Here is a 17,340-nt window from a genome sequence, read left to right as displayed (position 1 = left end):
AGTCTGGCTACACTTATGGGCAGTCCTAGGGGGTATACTCCCATCTCTCTGCTATAGGTACTCAGTTTTGTTACAAGCAGTGTCAGAAGAATTACAACTCCACAGAGGGGTGGGTGCTGTGTCCATCAATGAACATCAGAGAAATGGATTTTACGGCAAGTCGAAAATCCCATTTTCTCATTCGTTCATTGACGGACACAGCTCCTGATATTCTTAAAGCGGTAGTATACTCCGCCAATAAACTTTTACCTACAGGTAAGCCTTTGTTAAGGCTTACCTGTAGGTAAAATGAACATCTCCTAAACCTGCACGTTTAGGAGATATTTCCCCTGCATGCAGCCGCTGACACAAGCGGCGCTTGCGCTCTGAAGGTCCGCCGAACCAGGAAGGGAAGCCGAGGGAACAGGACAGCTCCCTCAGCGGTATCCGGACGACCGTTTTTTTTTGTTCAGGAGGATACAACCGCTTTAACCATTTGGACGTCCCAAAGCAGTGTTAAACATGAAGGGTGGGAACAAGTGAAAAAAAACTCCCAAGGCTAACTACAGCCAACCAGGTAAACAGGAGCTCGCCTGAAAAACAATACACCCTTAATGCCCCATACACACGTGCAGATTATCTGCAGACTTTTGTCTGCAGACTTACCAAAACCATATAATATGAGGTCAAACCTAAACACTTTCAATTTGTATGCAATCCGGCAGGCCCTTGCACTACATAGAAAAGGTACGTCTGCAGACAAAAGTCTGCAGATAATCTGAACGTGTGTATGGGGCATAAAGGAGGACCAGGTCCTCCAAACAGCAGCCTGAAAAAACTTGCAGCCAAAAGGAAGCATCCCCAGATGGCAACACATCCACTTTATAGAACTTTGTTAAAGTGTGCACTAACGACCAAGGAGGTCACCTTGCAAACCTGCGTCACTGACGCCTGATGACACCCAAGTAGAATGCGCCTTAAGAGGGAAAGGAGGAACCTGACCCTTGATGCGATAGACCTGAATCACCATCTGTCTGATCCATCTGGAAATGGTCATAGAGGAAGTAGACAACCCTTTCTGAGGCCCATCCGTGAGCACAAATAGAGAGAGTCTGACTTCCTAAAAGACTCCGTAGCTGCCAGATACACCCTAATTGCCCGGACGAGATCCAAAGCATGCAAAGCAATTTCCTTTGGATGTCTTAGCCTGGGACACAGGGAAGGCAACACAAGGTCTTCATTCAAATGAAAAATCAGACACAACCTGAGGAAGGAACCACGGACACGGGCAAAAAAACACCTTTTCTCTGTAAACCACCAAGTAAGGTGGACGACAGGATAATGCCGCCTTTTCCGACACCCTGCGTGCAGAGGTGATAGCCACCAAAAAGGGCAACTTCTGGGACAGCGTAAGCAGGGGAATCTCCCAAAGATTCTCAAAAGGAGGCTTCTGGAAGACTCAGGGCACAAAATTGAGGTCCCAAGGCAGCAACAGAGACCGCACTGGAGGGGTCAAGTGCCTAACTTACTGAAGAAAAGTACTTACCAGGGAGTATGTAGCCAAGGGCCTTGGAAAGAAGACCACTAAGGCCAACACCTGACCCTTGATAGTACTCAAGGCCAGTTTCTGCTCAACCCTCAGTTGAAGTAAGGTCATGATCCGAGCCACCGAAAAAGAGCAAGGATGAAGCCCAAGAGACTCACCACGCAACGTATGTCTTCCACATACGATGGTAGGTCTTCCTAGCTTTTAACAGCATTGGAATCATCGACTCAGACAAATCTCTATTCATCAGCACCTGGCGTTCAACAGCCAAACTGTCAAAGCCAGCGACTAAAGCAGGATGGAAGATTGGCCCTTGGGACAGCAGATCCTCCCTAAGAGGAAGCCTTCTGCCTCGATCCTGCATAGAAGTCTTGGCAGAAGCTTGGGAGGAGGGAAGGCGTAAATCAGATGATACTGACCCCACAGGGCTACCGGCGCATCTGTGGCATCCGCCAGAGGATTTTGTGACCGAGCCACAAACCTTTACCCCTTTCTGTTGAGCTGAGATACCAACACATCCACCTCGGGGATGCCCCACTGGAGACACAACTGATGAAACATCTCCGGATGAGTGGACCACTCCCCTTCCTCCAAAGCCTGCCGACTGAGGTAATCCGCCTGCCGGTTTTCCATCCCTGGAATGTGTACGGCGGAGAGGGCTGGAACGAACCGTTCTGCCCAACTTAGAATGCCAGCTAGCTCCAGAGTTACCAGGACACTTCTTGTGCCCCCCTGGTGATTGACATAAGCCACGACCGTGGCAATGTGCGACTAAATGCGCACTGGATATCCCTGAAGACGATCTTGTCCAATGTTTAAGGCACAGTCTGATCGCTCTGAGTTCCAAGACATTGATCGGTAGGGATGTAACGATATTGATGATACCGCGCTATCGCGGTGGTAAACGTGTCTCGATATCGTCGTGGTCGTGTCTCGATCATTCTAACCTTCTCCTTTCTCTTGTAATCTGTCCTTTTTCTTTTCCTGACGTCACCGGCGCATGCGCAGATATTCCTCTGTCCATTTCCCATCTACGGCACTGGACTGAGATACTGCGAGATTTCCCTTTCACTAGTTCCTGAAACATCCCATGTGACTCGCAACATCACAGGGGGTGTAAATGTCAGCTGCACAGTACAGCAAATAGGAGCTGAGAGCCGACACAGCAAATAGGAGCTAAGAGCCGACTCTGTTGCCATAGTAACTGCCACTAAAATGAGGCTTGAATAAGTGATTACTGAGCATGTGCGAGATTACAGCCAGGACAAGAAGAAAGGGCGGAAGTAGAGTCAGAAGACATTTGCTGTCATGGCGCTGGCTAAAAACACTAAAAAACAAGTAAGAGATATATGAAGGGGTATAACATTAATGCAGAATAGTTTCTAAAGCCTTACTGTACTATCTTTATTAAGAAGAAGCTTTTGATGGGCAGAGTTTACTTCCTCTTTCAATACCGTGAGCTTTTCCACAATATCGCAATAAATATCGTACCGTGAGGTCAATATTGAAATTGTATCGTACCGTGAGATTTTGATATAGTTACATCCCTATTGATCGGTAGTCTGGACTCTTCCAGTGTCCAGCTCCCCTGAGCAGAATTTTTGCCGAGCAGGCCTCCCCAGCCGGATAGGCTGGCATCCATGGTGACCACTGTCCAATACAAGGGGAGGAAGGATTTTGCCCAGCCGAAGTGCCAGAGAACGAAGTCACCATATCAGGGACCCCTTTGTTCCCCGACGCAGCCGGATCTGATTGTCCAGAGACTGCGGATTCTTGTCCCATTTGACCATAGTCTCCCTTGCAGTGACCACTTATGGAACTGTGCAAACGGAACCGTCATGAAGGTAGACCCCCATCAGGCCCAGCACCCGCATGCAAGTTCGGAGGGATGATTTTCTGCTGGACAGCAGGAGGCGAATTGCAGCCTGCAGTTTCTGGAGTTTGTCCAGAGGAAGGAGCACTCTGGCTAAGGCCAAGTCCCGAATTGGACCCAGATTGTCCAGCTTTGTGGACAGAACCAGAGCAAACTTCTAAAAATTCAGAATCCAGCCAAACTGCCTCAAAAGGTTATATGGTGATTTCCAGGTTTTCCACCAGAGCAGTAGGAGACTCCGCTCGCAGAAGGTCGATCCGCCATTGGCATAACAATGCTAGCACTAGGGTCAACACTGTTGTGAAGACCTGAGGAGTGGAGGTGAGACAAAAGGGTAACGCCACAAACTGATAATGCTTCTCTCCCACAGCAAGACGGAGGAAGCGCTGGTGACCGACACATATTTGCGTCCTTGATGTCGATGGAGGTGAGAAAATCCCCCTGATGCAAGGAAGCCACTACCGTGTGAATGGACTCCATTCTGAACTTCTGCACCTACACAAAGCAGTTCAGAGCCTTGAGGTTCAGAATTGGATGCACCTTGTCTTCCTTCCTGGAGACTGTAAACAGGTTTGAGTAAAAACCCCTGAAAACTTTCCGATGTCGGGACCGGGACAATTACCCTCTAAAGTAAAAGGTCTTGCATCGCTCCAAAAAGAGCCTGTAGGTGGACCAGGGACAGGCGCACGTTGGAAGAAAGAACCTTACCAGAGGGTAAAGAACGAAAGTCGATTTTGAAGTCAGACCATATGACCTCGTGTACCCACTTGTCTTGTACCAGGGAAGTCCACAGGTCCAGGAACCAGCGAAGACGTCCCCCCCCACACCAGATACGGGTGTGGCCGCACCTTCCTTCTGAAGGGGCCTTGTCCACGGGTCTGGAGAAGCCGATTCTTGCCTTGCCAGACCAAGTTCGATTGGAACCTCCAGAGAAGGCCCCGAAGGGCTTCGATCCCTTGTCACTGGACCCTTGGGGACAAAAAAAACAAAAAATAAAAAAACTTATGAGCCGAGAAGGAGGGCCCACATCTACAACAAGGGTCCTTGCCCTTAGTATATAAAAGGTAGTTCTGCATAGAGGGCAGAAAGGAAGTAGGTTAATTTGTCAGCAAATCATGGAGTGGGAGACATTAAATAGTGTAAATCATAGCAAGGTGTTTATTTCGTATCATGTGAATATTACTCCACCTAGAATTATGGGAAGAAAAAATTGTTTATCCTAATGCAACATATCAAAATCATGTCCACACCTGGCTTAGATACATTGATGTACTAATGATCTGGAAAGGAGACATCACAACACTACATACATTCATCAGAACTCTAAATGGAAATGATAGAAATATCCATCTTACATACACGTTTGATAAAACAAAAATATCTTTTCTCGATCTATGGATCAGAAAGGAGAACAACCAGTTGATCACGAATACATTCCGTAAAACTACGGCAGCCAATACATTATTGAAGGCAGACAGCCACCACCCTCAATGGCTGAAGAACAGGATTCCAACAGGCCAATTCCTTAGGATTAAACACAATTGCTCCAAAAAAGAAGACCACCACCAAGAAAGCAAAGCCCTGTATAAAAGATTCCGAGAGAGAGGATACTCGCACAAACAACTCAGGAAATCAAAACAAAAAGCCAGTATAAGAAAAAGAGAAGAAGATCTAGCCCGCAAAACTCTCACCAAAAAAGAGGCTATTGGGACAACACAAATTATCACCCAATATGGAACACAATGGGAATCAGTACGCCAAATTTTAGCCAAACACTGGGGCATTCTCAGCAATACACCCACCCTAAAAGATATAGTAGGCACTAATCCCAATATGGTAGCAAGAGGAGCCAAAACCTCAGTAACATACTTCCCAAATTTGAATTCTCAAAAGAACCAGACGGCACCTGGCTCATGCAAACTCCCAGAAGCAAAGGAATGTTCCCATGCAGAAAATGCCAGGTTTGTCCCTATATAGACAGAACGGACACTTTCCATAATGCAACAGGTGACAGAAAATTTAATAATCTATATGATAACCTGTCCCTGCAACAAAAACTACATAGGGAAAACCAAACGCCAACTCAAAACACGCATAGGAGAGCACATGCGGGAGATCAAGGGAAAGAATCCAGACAAACCCCTGGCCAGACACTATGCCCAATATCATGCCGGAAACATAAAAAGGCACAAAAATCAAAGGCATTTACGAACTAAAAATTTCTTCCAGACGTGGCGACTTCAATCGCATTTTGTTTCAAAAAGAAAAATGGTGGATTTTTAACCTGAATAGCCTCATCCCCATAGGCCTGAATACTGAAATGAACCTGCAGGTCTTTCTAGAAAGATGAAGAAGAAGAAACCATACATCATAACCACTGTTTCACATAAATAATCCTCACCCCTCTAGCCACACTAATAACAGAGGATCCTGCCACAACTAGGGAATTCCCAGACGACCATACTCTCAGCAATTATTTTGCTCACCCTCAGTAAAACACAGTCATACATATATAATATTTCCTAACAAAGAAAAACCAGTATGTCTGTCATTGATGTTGTCATTTGGTATCCTTATGAATAGCTGTCACTTCACCATATAGATGTATATAACTACCACCTATATGTGCTGTTCCTTTATAATGCTTCCAATACCGTCACTTCCAGCAAGCAGCCCTGCGTCACCGTATTTTCAAGGGTGACATACTCAGCATAATTTTTCTGACAACATTTAAGAATTGTATCCCACCTGAATAACATAAGACTGAGACTCATTATACATAGTTTATTCCCTCTTCCCATTGTCTCTAGAGATATACTCCACCTTACCTGCCCCACACTTTAGCTGCATTGATATGTCAGCATATTTTCAGAAACTCCCTGTTCATCAAATCAGCTATAGCCCGATCACCTGTGAAGACTGTTACTTAAGGGAACAGGCATCGGGCAATCTACGTCCAGACGAAGCTACGCTACGTTAAGCGAAACGCGTTGACATCACCCCGACGGCACACACGGCATACTCCAAGGTGGATGGCGGGCTCCCGAGAGAACAAGGAACGGAGATCCCCAGCAGCACCATTTGAGACGCCGGAGAAGCCGGATCCCCTAACAGGACGGGCAACCAGGAGATAGAACGTGAAGCATCTTCCTTATGAGGTACTTCTCTACTGAGGGGTGAAGAATCAGCCACACAGCTGACAAGAGTCACAGGCATTTCAGGACTCTATGATACACATAAGAGCGCGCAGCGCTGCTGTGACCACCCACCGGTAACAGCTCACATATGTTGTTCTCACCATCTTTTGCCCTCACTCTAGTCCCCACTTTCTCCAGATGCTTCACACATCATCCCATCCAGCTCTGTCTGGCCACAGCAACACTATACCTTTCCACATGATCAACAAATAGACGATTTGAGGGGTGAAGAAGCGGCACAGCAGCCATCACTAGAAATCTGCCTAGTCCCCAAAAACCATCAGACGCGGTATAGACGATTTGCATTTAAGATCTCCTGGCAGCCATCCCTGCTCACCCACATTCCAGCATCTCCAACCAGGCACTATTGCTCTATTGCACTATTGCTATGGTGGATACCCATCCGGATTCTTCAATGCTATCTCCCTAACTGATTGACTATTAGTGCCGGTTCACACTGACGCGGCACAACTTCGGGGGCGACCTGTGAAGTCGCGTGCACCGAGACTTCTGCGCGACTTGCACGGACTTCATATAATGAATGTCTATGCAAGTCGTTCCGATGTCGCCCCGAAGTAGTACAGGAATCTTTTTCTAAGTCGGAGCGACTTGAGTCGCTCCTATTAGAACGGTTCCCGTAGCACACAATGGACCGCGACTTGTCAGGCTGACCAGTCGCGGTAGTGTGAATGGAGTCTTACTGTCACCCACACTCTATGATTAACATTGTTTTGGATACTATTTTTGGAAAATATTTTTCCAGCTATACCGGAAGAGCCCGAACCTCCACAGGAGTCAACCAGGGGGCACTTACCCAATTAGGAGAAACATTCTACATACAGACTTTCTGTAGCATTACTTCATTATTATTTAAATTGTCTCCTTCCCCCTGATCCCCAATATTTTTTGTGCACCGGCCGGTACCCTGTTATTCATGTTTTATGTTTGTTTGTCTTGTTTCTTGTATTATACTGGTTACAACCTACTTGTACACTGCACGGTAGTGAATATTCACATGATACGAAATAAACACCTTGCTATGATTTACACTATTTAATGTTTCCCACTGCATGATTTGCTGACAAATTAACCTACTTCCTTTCTGCCCTCTATGCAGAACTACCTTTTATATGAATGATTTTTGGTTATGTTGGCAATTTACTTACTTCAGGGACACTATCATAGCACCGCTAGTACCTACTCCAAAAAAAAAACAAAAACAAACACTTTCATATCCTTGCCCTTAGTAGCCTGCAGAAGAAAGGTACTTTCCCCCCCAAGTGAGACCTTTAATGATGTCATCCACAGTAGCACCAAACAGGCAATCTCCTCAAAAGGGAAGATCAGTCAGACCTTTTTAGAAGTCTGGTCCACAGACCAGCATTTGAGCCAAAAGACATGGCGAAGGACCAGTGCCGTAACAGAGGGCTAGGCCACTAATGGCCTCCTCCAAAGAGGTATCACAGATAAAATGCAGCCCCTGGACCAGCTGGTCCGCCAGCTTAGCAAAGACAGGGGGGAGCTAATCCCAAACCAGGTCCCGGCACAAAAGCTTAGCCCATTCGGTTAGAGTCTGGAACACCAGGGCAATGGTGAATATCGGCCTCAGTGCCGAACCAGCCAGGGTGTACAAATTGCAGGCCACAGCCTCCGCCTTCCTGTCATAAGAGGAGAAGGGGGGGGAATAGATGAAGGGGGGTGCTTGACGGTGAACCCGGGAGTCCGATTGTCCCATGGAGGGGCCCACGTCCACCCCAAAATACTCCAGGGGGAGAGGGGGGACAGCTACTCACCATACCAGGAATCAGGCAGGGGGGGGGGGCTGTTCGCCAGGAGGAACGATGCGACCGGGTCGTATGTGACCTTTGCGAGGAGTTTAACTTGCAGGCCAGCCCCTGTCTGTTGGGGCTACATCGCGGCTGACCTAGCGCTGAGCTGAGGTCTGCGTGCCCTAGCTGGCCAGACTGGGCTGACCACAAGATTATCCAGCCCATCGCCCAGTCCGGCAGTGGATTGTAAAGCTCACAGGAAAAAAAAAAACAAAAAAAAAAAACAAACAAACAACAGGAGAATAAAAATCTAAAAAGAAAAAAATGCCAGGACCAGAGATCCCAGCAAGGAACTAGGTCCTTACTCCTGATTAGGCAGAAAAAAACCTGGGTACCTATAGCACAGAGAGGGAGTATACCCCCTGGGACTGCCCACAGCTGTAGCCAGACTTTTTTTTCGGCCTAGTGTCCTACTCCTGTAGGGGGCAGTATAACCCAATAGTTAAGAAGATCAAGAGCAGTGTGTCAATGAACGAACGAGAGACATCTTTATGGCTACTAGCCGGCTTTCAACACATTCCAAACAGTACTAACGCTTATGAATTCCTGCTAGTAACTTGTTTCCTGTACAGAGGACAAGGGAGCACTCTTTGCTTCTGGAGGAAAAGAGATTTCATTTCCAAGTATGGAAAGGCTTCTTCACAGTAAAAGCTGTGAAAATGTTGAATAGACAACCTGACGAGCTGGTTCTGGTCAGCGCAGTAGATTGTTTTAAGAAAGCCCTGGATTCTTTCCTAGATGCACATAATATAACTGGATACTAATATTTAAAAGTAACGTTGATCCAGGGAACATCCAATTGCCTCTTGGGGTATCAGAAATATTTTTTTTTCCCCTGGAGCAAATTGGATCAAGCTTTATTGGGGTTTTTTTCACCTTCAATTGGTTGAACTGAGTGGACTTTTTTCAACCAGACTATGAAAAATTGGCAATTGGCACTGCCACTAAGATAAGTATTTACCTTCCCCAACTGGAACAGGAGACACTTTAAATGCTCTAACAAAGCTTCTTGAAGCGGACTGCAAATGCTTTGCAAAAGCTTGCTGTGCACACTGTTTTTATACAAGCTAAAGCCTGCGTGTACAATGTATAACTGTCAAACCCATTATTATTCCAAGGTGTATGTAGGTTTCTCACTTGTCAATATTGCTAATTTCCCAGTAATCACCCTTCCCTCTGTACCAATAGGATCTTCAACCTTTCCCCATGTCCCTGGTCCAGTGAGACATGGCACCACACCGCCACTTAACAAGATCTTCTGTGTCGAGCCCATGCAGACTGTGTGCACTATCATTCAATCCTATAGAAATTAGACCAGAGTTATGCCCCATACACACGTGCAGATTATCTGCAGACTTTTGTCTGCAGACTTACCAAAACCATATAATATGAGGTCAAACCTAAACACTTTTAATTTGTATGCAATCCGGCAGGCCCTTGCACTACATAGAAAAGGTAAGTCTGCAGACAAAAGTCTGCAGATAATCTGCACGTGTGTATGGGGCATTAGAGACCAGTTGTGTCCCAACATTCTTCATAGGACTGAAAGAGGACATGCACAGGTCCGAACAAGGCAGCAGAGCCGATATCTCGCTAGATCAGGACAAGCGACTAAAACAGGTCCATTCATACTATATGTGTTGGGTGCACTTGAACCTGTTCCTACCAGAGTAACATGTGTGCGGTGACGAAGAGGTGGGCCTTAAAGCCAACATGCCACACATACAGTACAGACCAAAAGTTTGGACACACCTTCTAATTCAAAGAGTTTTTTTTTTATTTTCATGACTATGAAAATTGTAGAGTCACACTTCAAGAGGTAGTCACCTGAAATGGTTTTCCAACAGTCTTGAAGGAGTTCCCAGAGATGCTTAGCACTTGTGGGCCCTTTTGCCTTCACTCTGCGGTCCAGCTCACCCCAAACCATCTCGATTGGGTTCAGGTCCGGTGAGTGTGGAGGCCAGGTCATCTGGCGCAGCACCCCATCACTCTCCTTCTTGGTCAATTGGCCCTTACACAGTCTGGAGGTGCGTTTGGGGTCATTGTCCTGTTGAAAAATAAACAATGGTCCAACTAAAACGCAAACCGGATGGAATAGCATGCCGCTGCAAGATGCTGTGGTAGCCATGCTGGTTCAGTATGCCTTCAATTTTGAATAAATCCCCAACAGTGTCACCAGCAAAGCACCCCCACACCATCACACCTCCTCCTCCATGCTTCACGGTGGGAACCAGGCATGTAGAGTCCATCCGTTCACCTTTTCTGCGTCGCACAAAGACACGGTGGTTGGAACCAAAGATCTCAAATTTGGACTCATCAGACCAAAGCACAGATTTCCACTGGTCTAATGTCCATTCCTTGTGTTCTTTAGCCCAAACAAGTCACTTCTGCTTGTTGCCTTTCTTTAGCAGTGGTTTCCTAGCATATATTCTACCATGAAGGCCTGATTCACACAGTCTCCTCTTAACAGTTGTTCTAGAGATGTGTCTGCTGCTAGAACTCCGTGTGCCATTGACCTGGTCTCTAATCTGAGCTGCTGTTTACATGCGATTTCTGAGGCTGGTGACTCGGATGAACTTATCTTCCGCAGCAGAGGTGACTCTTGGTCTTCCTTTCCTGGGGCGGTCCACATGTGAGCCAGTTTCTTTGTAGCGCTTGATGGTTTTTGTGACTGCACTTGGGGACACTTTCAAAGTTTTCCCAATTTTTCGGACTGACTGACCTTAATTTCTTAAAGTAATGATGGCCACTCGCTTTCCTGTACTTAGCTGCTTTTTTCTTGCCATAATACAAATTCTAACAGTCTATTCAGTAGGACTATCAGCTGTGTATCCACCTGACTTCTGCACAACACAACTGATGGTCCCAACCCCATTTAGAAGGCAAGAAATCACACTTCTTAAACCTGACAGGGCACACCTGTGAAGGGAAAAACATTTCAGGTGACTACCTCCTTGAAGTGTGACTACAATTTTCATAGTCATGAAAATAAAGAAAACTCTTTGAATGAGAAAGTGTGTCCAAACTTTTGGTCTGTACTTTATGTGTCGCTGGGCAGCTGATGTTTCTGATGAGAGTGCACTTACAGCACAGAGACTAAGCTGTCTGTCCAGACAAACTAATGGTAGCCAGCAAGACTGGCTCCACCGCTTCACAAGACAGCCAAATCCAGGCATATCATTCCAGTCCCCTGGGACGGACAGGAAGGTGTTAAAGTGTTCAACATGTAAAAAATAATTTTAAACAAGCTTGATTTTTATTACAGAAAAGACTATCTCTCTTCTGCATTCAATTTCCATTACCTACCTGCCCACATTGTATGGGCAGCTCGGTGTAGAATTTCAGCAAAATAGGAATGACTGAACTCTTGTGCATGCATGGAAGTGATGTCATCTCGGCCCAGCCAACGGAAACAGCCAGGGATCGATATTCGCCGCCAGGTTGAAGATGACAGCAGCCAGCGGGGCGCTCTGAGGGATCATTGTGCAAGAGAACATAGGAGCATAGTTCCGCTTTAAAGGGTTTGTTTACACAACAATCTGCATTCAGTGTGTGTTTATACATACTTTTGTAATGCATTTGTGCTTCATTTGTTGGCATTTGAGTTGCATTTACATGTGGTGTATTCTGGTGCAAAGAAAAGTAGCATGCTTTTTTTCTTTAAAGATGTGTGAAAGCATCGCAAACTAGGCTTACGGAAATACATTCATTTTTCTTGCATACGCGTTTGTACGGCATTTAAAGAGGTACTAAGTTGCTCCCACAAAAAATAAAATGTCATTGATGTCATTCCCGCACGTGCATGGAAGCCCTGCCCCGTAGCCCTGAAGGTACAGCACAGGTATGCTGTCCCTTCAGAGAGCATGTGCCAGTGACGTCACCGGCTGCATGCAGTTTGAATATCTCCTAAACAGTGGAAGTTTAGTATACATTCACTGTATCTACAGGTAAGCCTGATTATAGGCTTACCTGTGGGTGCAAGGTAAAACGTGGACTTTACTTCCAATTTTGACTGCATCTAGTATGAACAAGCCCCTAAACCAGCATTTGGAAACACACTACATAACATTGCCCTGCAGTGCATAAAGCTGAATTTAATATTTTGTTACATTTCCAGAGAGTTACAAAATGAAAGAAAAAATAAATAAATAAAACACATACAACAATATAATGGGGGTAATTAAAGCGGAGTTCAGGCCACAAAATCGACATAGTCGATTTTGGGCCATCCGCTTGCTTATGGTTACCTGAAACAGAAATGGATAGTTAAAATTTTTTTTTTTTTTACTTACCTTTTAATTGCAGAAAAATATACTCACCTTTCTTCCACTTCCTCCCTCGGCGGCCGCGGCCCGCTCCGTCACTTCCGCTTTGCAATGATTCCTGGGAGCTGAACGTCATCGCTCCCAGGAATCAATGCGCCTGCACCGGCCCCGACGTCAGTTCCGGTGCAGGCGCATCATACCATGCAAAACAGCTTCTGGGCATGCCCAGAAGCTGTGCAGGGATGACGCTGCAGCCCCGGGAGTGAGGGCGGGGCCGGCGCAGTGCATCGTGGGACCGAAGAGGATCGAGCTGGCTTCAAGCTGCCCACACCTGAGATGGCAGCGCTGGAGAAGAAATTTTCAAAGTAAGTATCTCTTCTAAAAGGTAAGTGCGAACCGGGACAGATCAGAGGCTATCCATTTGGAATGTACTAGCCCTGACTCTCCGGGGGGTATTTTCATTGAAATTTTTTTTTTGGTGGCCGGAACTCTGCTTTAACTGAAGCTGGAGAGTGCAAAATCTGGTGCAGCTCTGCACAGAAACCAAACAGCTTCCAGGTTAAGGCTCCATTCGCACCTGAGCGTATCGTTTTCAGGCGTTTTTTGCAGGTGTTTGGAGGCAGGCATTGACATTAACAAAAAAAAACGCTTGTACTCTGCCAAAAAAAAGCAGCTCATGTACTTTTTTGGCGTTTTGCTTCAGGCAACAAAACTCTCAGGGGCCATTGAAATGAATGTGATCTTGCTTGTTGGGCGTTTTGAAACTTCAGAGATGAGTGTTTATTAAGAGCTGAAATACTCTCAGGTGTGAACAGGGCCTTATTGTCCAAGTGGGAATAAACCATCTGACTTTTATGTACTGTAAATACAGGCATACCCCACTTAAGTACACAATGGGACCAGAGCATGTATGTAAAACGAAAATGTACTTAAAGCGAAGCAATACCTTTTTTCATTTCTCAATGCATGTAAATACACTAGCTCCATAGGAAATCTTGGTCAGCTTGACATGGCATTGCTCCCAAACCATAAGTGACAAGGACACCAAGCTTGGGGAGCATGTTAAAGGGATCCAGGACTATGACATGGTAGATTACCTAGGCAAGCTGGCCGGCCACAAATAGGATATGTTGTAGTCTTGGGTCCCCTCTCGGTGTTCCCTAAGTTTGGTATCCCTGTCACTTATGGTTTGGGAGCAGTGTCATGTCAAGCTGACCAAGATTTCCCACAGACGCCAATGTTAAAAACCGGGAGTAGTGCCATGCCAAGCTGACCAGGTACGTAAAGTGAGTGTACTTAAAACGGGGTATGCCTGTATCTCCTAAAAAAAGTAGACCGCTTACTAGATATTCACTGTACATGCAGCTGGTGACGTCACCAGCTGCATTCGCTCTGAAGGAATGGCCACCTAGGCCATTCCTTCAGAGTCCTGTGCTGTAAGTGCCGGCTCCGGCACGCATGCGTTGGGGTGACGTCATCGCGGATTCGGCCACTCACACAGCGGGGGTCTATGAGCCCGGAGGGGTGAAGATGTCAGCCCTCTCGGCGCGGCACTGAAGGGCTTTGTTTTCAGGTAAGGCTGGCCATACACTATACAATTTTCCTTCAACTATGTAGTGGAAGGGCCTGTCTGATTGCATACAAATTGAAAGTGTTTAGGTTTGACCGTACATTATATAGTTTTGGTAAATCTAAAAAGGAAAGTTGAACAAGAAAATTGTATAGTGTATGGCCAGCCTAAGTTTCACATAATGTGCTAGTAAGCAATGCATACTAGCACATTATGATAGTGCCTTGCAGGTTGCTAAAAAAACACATGCACAGTGGTTTACTACCCCTGTAATTAAAGCGGTAGTATCCCGCTTTTTTCACTTTTACCTACAGGTAAGCCTATAATAAGGCTTACCTGTAGGTACAATTAATATCTCCTAAACCGGCATGGTTTAGGAGATATTTGCAGTGCATGCAGCGGCTCACGCGAGCGGCGCATGCACTCTGAAGGTCCGGCGGACCTTCAGCTTCCCTTGCCGGGAGCTTGCCGAAAAATTGCGGCTCCGGCCAATCACAGCGACGGATCCGCCGTACCCGGAAGAGACGCCGTGGGATCATGTCAGCGCCCGCAGCGATGTCCGGGGGTCCGTGTCGGGGCTTCGTTCTAAGGTAAGTAATTCATAATGAGCTAGTATGCGATGCATACTAGCTCATTATGCCTTTGTCTTGCAGGGTTTGTTTTTGTTTTTTTTCTGGGTTTACAGCCGCTTTAAACAAGCTGAAGTTAGAAAAAAGGGGAGTGAGACACACACTCTCTATAGCATGCTATTGCCACATCCCTATTATGTACGAGAAAAAGGGGGGGGGGGGGGGAGAGGAAACCGCACACATAAATGGGGTCTCTCACCCCCTCAAATGTTTTGGGACTTTGTAGGCAAACTGCAATTGCTGATCTCAGTGAGAAGAAAGTGTAACAGTCATTTAATAAAAATATATCATTTTAATTAGCACAATCATACAGATATACAATGGTAGACATGTGTTCAGTAAAACATTACATACACATAAATCGTAGGACAAACTCCTACACCACTTGAAACCCAATGCCTCTAAAACCAAGGCGATTCATATAGATACATGGTAAGTCATTAGGAATCATGATATATTAGTATAATAAATTGTAGGGAGTATGGAATCGCGGCGCGTTTCGCTTAGTCACTTCCTCAGACGATTCCTAAAGAGTTGTCTTAAAGACATTGTCGGGGTGAGCTTCCCGAGGAGAGGCTGACGGTTTTCCACACAGGACCGGGATCTTTTTCTTCCTCTCTATGATCTCTAGGCATTCTTTTAAAAGTGAAGGGAGCCGTGGACAACCTGACCCCTCTGTAATAAATAGATGAGTCCCATGACCAAGTCCTTGGATCATCACTGATCTATCTGGGGGCTCAATAAAAGACAGACAGGACATATGTGCATTTAAACTGGACACCTTACATTAACTGATGTGGTAACCTAAACTGATCGTCTTTGAGACAACTCTTTAGGAATCGTCTGAGGAAGCGACTAAGCGAAACGCGTCGCGATTCCATACTTACCACGAGTGAACCCTACAATTCATTATACTAATATATCATGATTCATCATGACTTACCATGTATCTATATGAATCGCCTTGGTTTTAGAGGCATTGGGTTTCAAGTGGTGTAGGAGTTTGTCCTACGATTTGTGTGTATGTAATGTTTTACTGAACACATGTCCACCATTGTATATCTGTATGATTGTGCTAATTAAAATGATATTTTTTTATTAAATGACTGTTACATTTTCTTCTCACTGAGATCAGCAATTGCAATTTGCCTACAAAATCCCATAACATTTGAGGGGGGGGAGAGACCCCATTTATGTGTGTGGTTTTCTCTACCCCCCCCCCCCCCTTTTTTTCTCAAGCTGAAGTTAGAAGCTGATTGGCTTCCATGCACAGCTGCACCAGTTTTAGTAGATCTCCCCAATGCATCGCACCTTCACAATGCACACACTAATGCTGGTGTGAATGAACACTTAAAAAAAAACTAGAAAGGGGACCACAATTTAATAAAATAAACTGGAAAGATGTGCAAACAAACAAGAATGGCAGAAATGATCCATGCAAATTGAAACCTCTCATACAAGCTGCATGTAAGATAATAAACAGAGGCTCCATAGAAGCACATAGATGACATCTATCTCCAGCAGTGTCAGCACACACTATGATATCCATGGATGGATACAGTCTATGGACAGGGCCATGTTGCAGCAAGCACACAGCACCTATTACAATGAAAGCTCCCCTGGCACTGCACTACTAGCTAAATGCCGGCTCTGGCATAAACATTTTTCATTACCACAGCATAAAATAAAATATAAAAAAAAAAAACCTGCCGCAATGACCAGATGTTAGCCTACTTTGCAGTGGTGAGGATTTTTGTTTGGGGTAACATTTGTTGTGAACAGAGGGGGGGGGGGGTCCGATATAACGTTAAGTATGCCGACTATGAGCTTTGTAACGTGTTCGTAATGACACCCTAACAGTCCAACATACATTTCTACTTCTAACCGTCCTTATCCGTTAAGGTTCCTCACTTACCGGATTCCTTTTTTCCCCAATATTCGCTATATCCTCGGTAACAATATGGCGACACTACAGTATCTCCAGCCCTTCCTCCTTACAGACTCGCGTCCCGCACTGCATGACGGGAGCAGCTCGTTACGTCACTTCTTTCGAACCAACACAGGAAAGGCAGGCGGAGAACGCGTCTCTGTGGCAACCAAGACTGATCTGTTTTCAGAGCGATTTCTATGGAGACTTGTGGATCCGCTCAGCATGTGTATAGAAAATGTAATGATGAGCCTTTTAGAATAAAATAAAACTGTTAGGGGTGTTTGGCAAATAAATGCATGATGTTACCATGAACAATGTCGACCTAGGAGAAGGGATTACAGATTAAGTGGCGGTTCACATATATGCAATGTCAGACATCGCATGTGGTTCGCAGCGCACTGCTCTGCAAATCACACGCGATGGCTGTGCAATACAAATTTAGCGCATACGGACCAAAGTCGCACAGGACCCTTTTTCAGTCCATACTAGAATCGGATTGCATGGGGTGGCCCGTCCATTAGG

At 45.7% G+C, this 17,340-nt stretch overlaps 1 protein-coding gene across 1 annotated transcript in view; it reads right to left on the bottom strand.

Moving 5' to 3' along the window:
- Nucleotides 1-16,938, bottom strand: part of FZR1 (fizzy and cell division cycle 20 related 1) — a 126,272-nt gene extending 109,334 nt beyond the window's left edge. The window contains exon 1 of the mRNA XM_082243289.1: nt 16,804-16,938. The gene's annotated coding sequence lies outside the window, so the exon portion shown is untranslated. The remainder of the gene's footprint in view (nt 1-16,803) is intronic.
- Between the last annotated feature and the right edge of the window lie 402 nt (nt 16,939-17,340).

Source organism: Pelophylax lessonae (genome assembly GCF_965119305.1).
Source record: "Pelophylax lessonae genome assembly, chromosome: 1".
Lineage (NCBI taxonomy): Eukaryota > Metazoa > Chordata > Amphibia > Anura > Ranidae > Pelophylax > Pelophylax lessonae.
This window is presented reverse-complemented; position numbering and strand designations above follow the sequence as displayed.